This window comes from Chiloscyllium punctatum, chromosome 41, assembly GCF_047496795.1.
Source record: "Chiloscyllium punctatum isolate Juve2018m chromosome 41, sChiPun1.3, whole genome shotgun sequence".
Classification (NCBI taxonomy): Eukaryota; Metazoa; Chordata; class Chondrichthyes; order Orectolobiformes; family Hemiscylliidae; genus Chiloscyllium; species Chiloscyllium punctatum.
In genome coordinates this window covers 43,016,585-43,022,584 of record NC_092779.1, presented here as the reverse complement: position 1 = coordinate 43,022,584, position 6,000 = coordinate 43,016,585, and the positions used below count along the sequence as shown (strand labels likewise).

At 40.6% G+C, this 6,000-nt stretch overlaps 1 long non-coding RNA gene across 1 annotated transcript in view; it reads left to right on the top strand.

Moving 5' to 3' along the window:
* Nucleotides 1-207: 207 nt before the first annotated feature.
* Nucleotides 208-6,000, top strand: part of LOC140465012 (uncharacterized) — a 30,423-nt gene continuing 24,630 nt past the window's right edge. Inside the window, exon 1 of the long non-coding RNA XR_011955043.1 lies at nucleotides 208-293. This is a non-coding gene — a long non-coding RNA (uncharacterized lncRNA). The remainder of the gene's footprint in view (nucleotides 294-6,000) is intronic.

Genomic DNA, 6,000 nt, shown 5'->3' with positions numbered 1-6,000 from the left:
TTTTAAAAAAAAACTAGCTCCTATTCTGAATAGGAATCACCCACTCTGTTTTAGCCACATACAAGAATTTTCATCAAAACGGTCAGGTAGAAGAACTAATTGAATCTGTATGAACATTCAGTCTCCTTCTACTTTCAACAATTTTTGGAATTCAGACGTGAATATCTCAGACATATCGTTTCTTGTACAGGTTCTAATTTGATCAAGAATCACTTTATTGGAGTGATTATGCAAGTCAATGTGCTCAATAAATGAAGCATGCCAGACCTGTTCAATGCTGTGCAAGAGAAGAGGTAGGTGCTGATTACCCTTCATCCTGATTTTGGACTCTCCATTAGCAGTTGTACTTGCATTCTCCAGGTCTGAAATAGGTTTTTTGAGTGAGAAGGCAGTTCCTTTGTCTGGACGCTGCTTTTGTGTTGGTAATATTTGGTCTTTTCACCTGTATTATTCATCATTTTAATAGATAAACAAAAGGTATTAAGTAAAGCATATGCAATGATCAAAAATACTTGCATGCTATTTTTAAATTTTGGTTTGTGAACATACGAATTAGGAGCAGGAGTATGACATTCGCACCCTCCAGCCTACTCTGCTATTTCATAAGTAATTAGAAAGTTTGCAGATGATACAAAGATTGGTAGATTTGCAGATAATAAGGAGGATTGTCAGATGATACAGCAGGATATAGATCAATTGGAAGCATGGGCAGAAATATAGGAGATGGAGTTTAATCTGGGCAAGTGTGAGGTGATGCATTTTGGAAGGATAAGTACAGGTAGAAATTATACAGTGAGTGGCAGAACCCTTAGGAGTATTGATATGCAGAGGGATCTGAGTGTGCAGGTCCACAGACCGCTGAAGGTGTCAGCGCAGGTAGATAAGGTGGTTAAAAAAAGGCCCGTGGCATAATTGCCTTCATTGAAAGGGGCATTGAGTATAAGGATAGACAAGTTATGCTGCAGCTTGAAAGAACTGTAGTGAGGCTACACTTGGAATATTGTATACATTTCTGGTCACCATACTACCAGAAGGATGTGGATGCTTTGAAGAAGGTACAGAAAAGGTTTACCAGGATGTTGTCTAGGTTGGGGGATTTTAGCTATGAAGAAAGGTTGGATAGACTGGATGTGTTTTCACTGGAATGCAGGAGTTTGAGGGGTGACCTGATAGAAATTTCTAAGATTGTAAATGACATGGATAGGGGGAAAAGTATGAGGCTTTTTCCCATGGTGAAGGACTCATTTACTCGGGGGCACAGGTTCAATGTGTGTTGGGGGTAGAGCAAAGGGGATGGTGCGGCAGAAGGGACAGTTTAGATTAGATTCGATTCCATACAGTGCGAAAACAGGCCCTTCGGCCCAACCAGTCCACACCGACCCTCCGAAGAGTAGCCCACCAAGACCCATTTCCCTCTGACTAATGCACCTAACACTATGGGCAATTTAGCATGGCCAATTCACGGGACCTGCAAATCTTTGGACTGTGGGAGGAAACCGGAGCACCCGGAGGAAACCCACGCAGACACAGGGAGAATGTGCAAACTCCACACAGACAGTCACCCAAGACTGGAGTCGAACCTGGGACCCTGGTGCTGTGAAGCAGCAGTGCTAACCGTTGAGCCACCGTGTTGCCCTTAAATGTGTGAGGCACATTTTTCACACAAACAGTGGTGAGTGCCTGGAACATACTGCATGTGCAGGTGGTGGAAGCAGACAAAATAGCAGCATTCAAGAAGCACCTGGATGAATAAATGAATAGGAAGGGAATGGAGAGATAAGGATCCTGCAAGTGAAGACAGTTTTAGAATGGAAGGGCAAAATGTGTTGGCAAAGACTTGGAGGGCCGGAGACCCTGTACTTGTGCTGTAATGTTCTTTGTTCTTTATTCCCTTTGTTTTAAGATCATGCCTGATCTGATTGTTGCATCAACTCTACTTTCCTACCTTCTTATACTTTTAATTTGAGAATGTACAGATTTCTGTAGGCACACAATAGTGACAGCACTTTTGCTGGTACAAATATTGCAATACATTCTCTGATGTTGATTCCATGTGAATATACTAAATGGGAGCAAAAATAGATCAATTTGACCCTTGAGCCTGTTCAACCATTCAATAAGAACACAGCTGATCTATTGTACTTTGAATTCCAAATTCCCATCCCCTAGCCCAGGTAATCCTTGATTCTCTTTCCTAACAATAATCTATCTAACTCTACCTTAAAAAGGTTCAATTACTCCCCCCTACTATTTTCTGAGGCAGAGTGTTCAAAAGTTGCCCAATCCTCTGAGGGAAAAAACTCTTCTCATTCTCTATCCCAGGGCCATCGTAATCTTAAAATAGTACACCCTAGTTCTGGATAAACACATGAAAGAAAACATTCTTTCCAAGCCCACCTTGTCAGGGCTATTCAGGATCTCATACACTTCAATGAAGTCATCCCTCATTCTTCCAAACCTCAGTAAAAACTAACACAGTATGTCCAATCTAAGACAACGCAATCATTCCAGGTATCAATCTTGTAAACTTCTGCTAAATTATCTCCACTGCATGTACACTCTTCCTCAAGTAAGGAAATCAAAATTGCGCATAGTATTTGATTTCACAAATGCCCTGTATAACTGAAGTATTACATCCTCCCTTTCATGTTTCTTTCATAATAAAGGAAACCATCCCATTAGTCATCTTGATTATGTGCTGTATCTGCATATTAATTTATTATGACTCAGGCACCAGAATACCTCAGTCCATCTTGCACCCTGGAATTTCACAGTTGTTTTCATAGTCATACTCTGATTTTTTTCATGCTTTTTGCCAAAATAAATGATCTTATATTTCTACATTATACTCTATCTAATAAGTCAACACTTATTAGATGACTTACTCATCTTTCCTTATCTATCTGCAACTTCCTTATGTCTTTTTCACAACATAGCTTTTACATCTATCATGATGTTGCTTGTAAATTTAGCTACCATGCCTTCACTGCCCCTCATCTAAGTTATTGATGTAAGTTGTAAAAAGTTGAGACCCAAGTACACACTCCTGTGGACCTGCACTTTTCACATCCTGCCAACCAGAAAGACCCATTTACACATACTGACACCTGTTAGCCAGCCAGCCAATCAATCTTCTTTCCATGCTAATATGTTAACTCTTATATCATGATGTTTTGTTTGCAGCAGTAACTTTGAATGTGGCACCTTAACAAATGCCTTCTGGAAATCCAAGTATAGTCAGTCTATAGGCTCCATCTTATCATCAGCATGTTACCTTTCAAAGAACTCCGGTGTTTTGTTAAATGGGATTTCCTTTTCACAAAACAATACTGATTCTTCAAATTATCTTTCAAAATGTATAGCTCTAACCTCTTTAATGATCAATTCTAATACCTACTCCATAATAGTTGTCATGCTAACTGGCCTACAGTTTCCTGTTCTCTGCGTCCTTCCCTCTCCCCACCCTCACCCTCCTCTAGTTTATCTCTCCACGCTTCAGGCTCACTGCCTTTATTCCTGATGAAGGGCTTTTGCCCGAAACGTCGATTTCGAAGCTACTTGGATGCTGCCTGAACTGCTGTGCTCTTCCATCACCACTAATCCAGAATCCTATATGCTGCTTTCGAGACCGATATAGCCTGATGAATCTAGGAAATTTTGGAAAATTAACACAAATGCATATTCCTCATTGCAAGCTCTTTTTAGTCCCTAGAATGAATTCCATCTTCATCTAGAGATGTACTAGACCTCCGGTCCATCAGTTTGCTCAATACTGCTGTCCTCATAAACAAAAATGAATACAAAGAACAATCCAGGAAAGTAATAGGCCCTTCAGCTCACCAAGCCTGTGTTGACACATGATGCTTTTTCTAAATTAAAAACATATTCCCCTGTACACAGTCTGTATTCCTCTATTTTCTGCTTATTCATGTATCTGTCAAGATGCCTCTTAAATGTTGCTCCTGTATCTGCTTCTACCACTACCTCTAGCAGCACATTTTACCACTTTCTGTGTAAAAAAAAAGTGCACCTCACATCTCCTTTTATTCTCTTCCCCTGCTACCTTAAATCTATGTACCCTAGTAATTGGCATTTCTACCCTGGGCAAAAAGACTCTGACCATCAATTCCTTTCATAATTTGTAAACTTCTACCAGGTTGCCCTTTGCCTCCAATGTTCAAGTGAAAACAAGCCAAGTTCGTCTAATCTGTCCTCACAGATAATATCCGACAAACAAGGCAACATCTGTTCTGTACCCTCTCTAAAACCCCCACATTCTTCTGGTAGAGTGGTGACTAGAACTATGGAATGCAATATTCCAAATGTGGCCTAACTAAAGTTCTATACAACTGCAATATGACTTAAGACCATAAGACCATAAGACATAGGAGTGGAAGTAAGGCCATTCGGCCCATCGAGTCCACTCCGCCATTCAATCATGGCTGATGCGCATTTCAGCTCCACTTACCAGCGTTCTCCCCGTAGCCCTTAATTCCTCTAGACAACAAGAATCTATCAATCTCGGCCTTGAAGACATTTAGCGTCCCGGCTTCCACTGCACTCCGTGGCAATGAATTCCACAGGCCCACCACTCTCTGGCTGAAGAAATGTCTCCGCATTTCTGTTCTGAAATGACCCCCTCTAATTCTAAGGCTGTGTCCACGGGTCCTAGTCTCCTCGTCTAACGGAAACAATTTCCTAGCATCCACTTTTTCCAAGCCATGTATTATTTTGTACGTCTCTATTAAGTCTCCCCTTAATCTTCTAAACTCCAACGAATACAATCCCAGTATCCTCAGCCGTTCCTCATATGCTAGACCTGTCATTCCAGGGATCATCCGTGTGAATCTCCGCTGGACACGTTCCAGTGCCAGTATGTCCTTCCTGAGGTGTGGGGACCAAAACTGGACACAGTACTCCAAATGGGGCCTAACCAGAGCTTTATAAAGTCTTAGTAGTACATCTCTGCTTTTATATTCCAACCCTCTTGAGATAAGAGACAACATTGCATTCGCTTTCTTAATCACAGACTCAACCTGCATGTTTACCTTTAGAGAATCCTCGACTAGCACTCCCAGATCCCTTTGTGCTTTGGCTTTATTAATTTTCTCACCATTTAGAAAGTAGTCCATGCTTTTATTCTTTTTGCCAAAGTGCAAGACCTCGCACTTGCTCACGTTAAATTCCATCAGCCATTTCCTGGACCACTCTCCCAACCTGTCTAGATCCTTCTGTAGCCTCCCCACTTCCTCAGTACTACCTGCCTGTCCACCTAACTTCGTATCATCAGCAAACTTCGCTAGAATGCCCCCGGTTCCCTCATCCAAATCATTAATATATAATGCGAACAGCTGTGGCCCCAGCACTGAACCCTGTGGTTTGCATTTGTATACTCTATGCTCCAGATGATGAAGGCAAGTACACCTCTTGACCATCTTATCATGACAGTAGTTTCACGAAGTTCCTCTCTCCCTTCCACTTCCTGATTTATAGCTATGACAGGAACATTTTTTTGTACCCTCTATAATAAAGACACAAGCAAAATATTTGATCATTTCATCTGTCATTTCTTTATGAACGATTAACTCCCCATTCTCTATCTCTAGAGGACCAGCATTCACAGTACTTGTGCTGTCTTTTTTCAGATGTCTGTAGAATGTGTCCTGTGTATGTTAATATTTTGATCTTTGACATTACCCAGTCTTGCAGTTTGGCTGGTCATTTTGTAGATTTGCTGTTTGTGCTATTTGATATGCTTTCTTTGCTGGAATGTTGATCCTGTCTGTGAGAAGCTGTATTTTAAAATTAATTTTAATTTGTTTCCAAATTACTATAACAATCTTCATTACTACTGGTGAACATAAACACCGTTTTATCATTTGATAAAATAAATCATTGAAAAGAACTATCTGCCTTTCTCAAATATCCAGCTTGAATGTTTAAGTTCAACAGCTCCATTTGAATAAAATTTATGTTTCTATTTTTGAATGGTTAATTCAA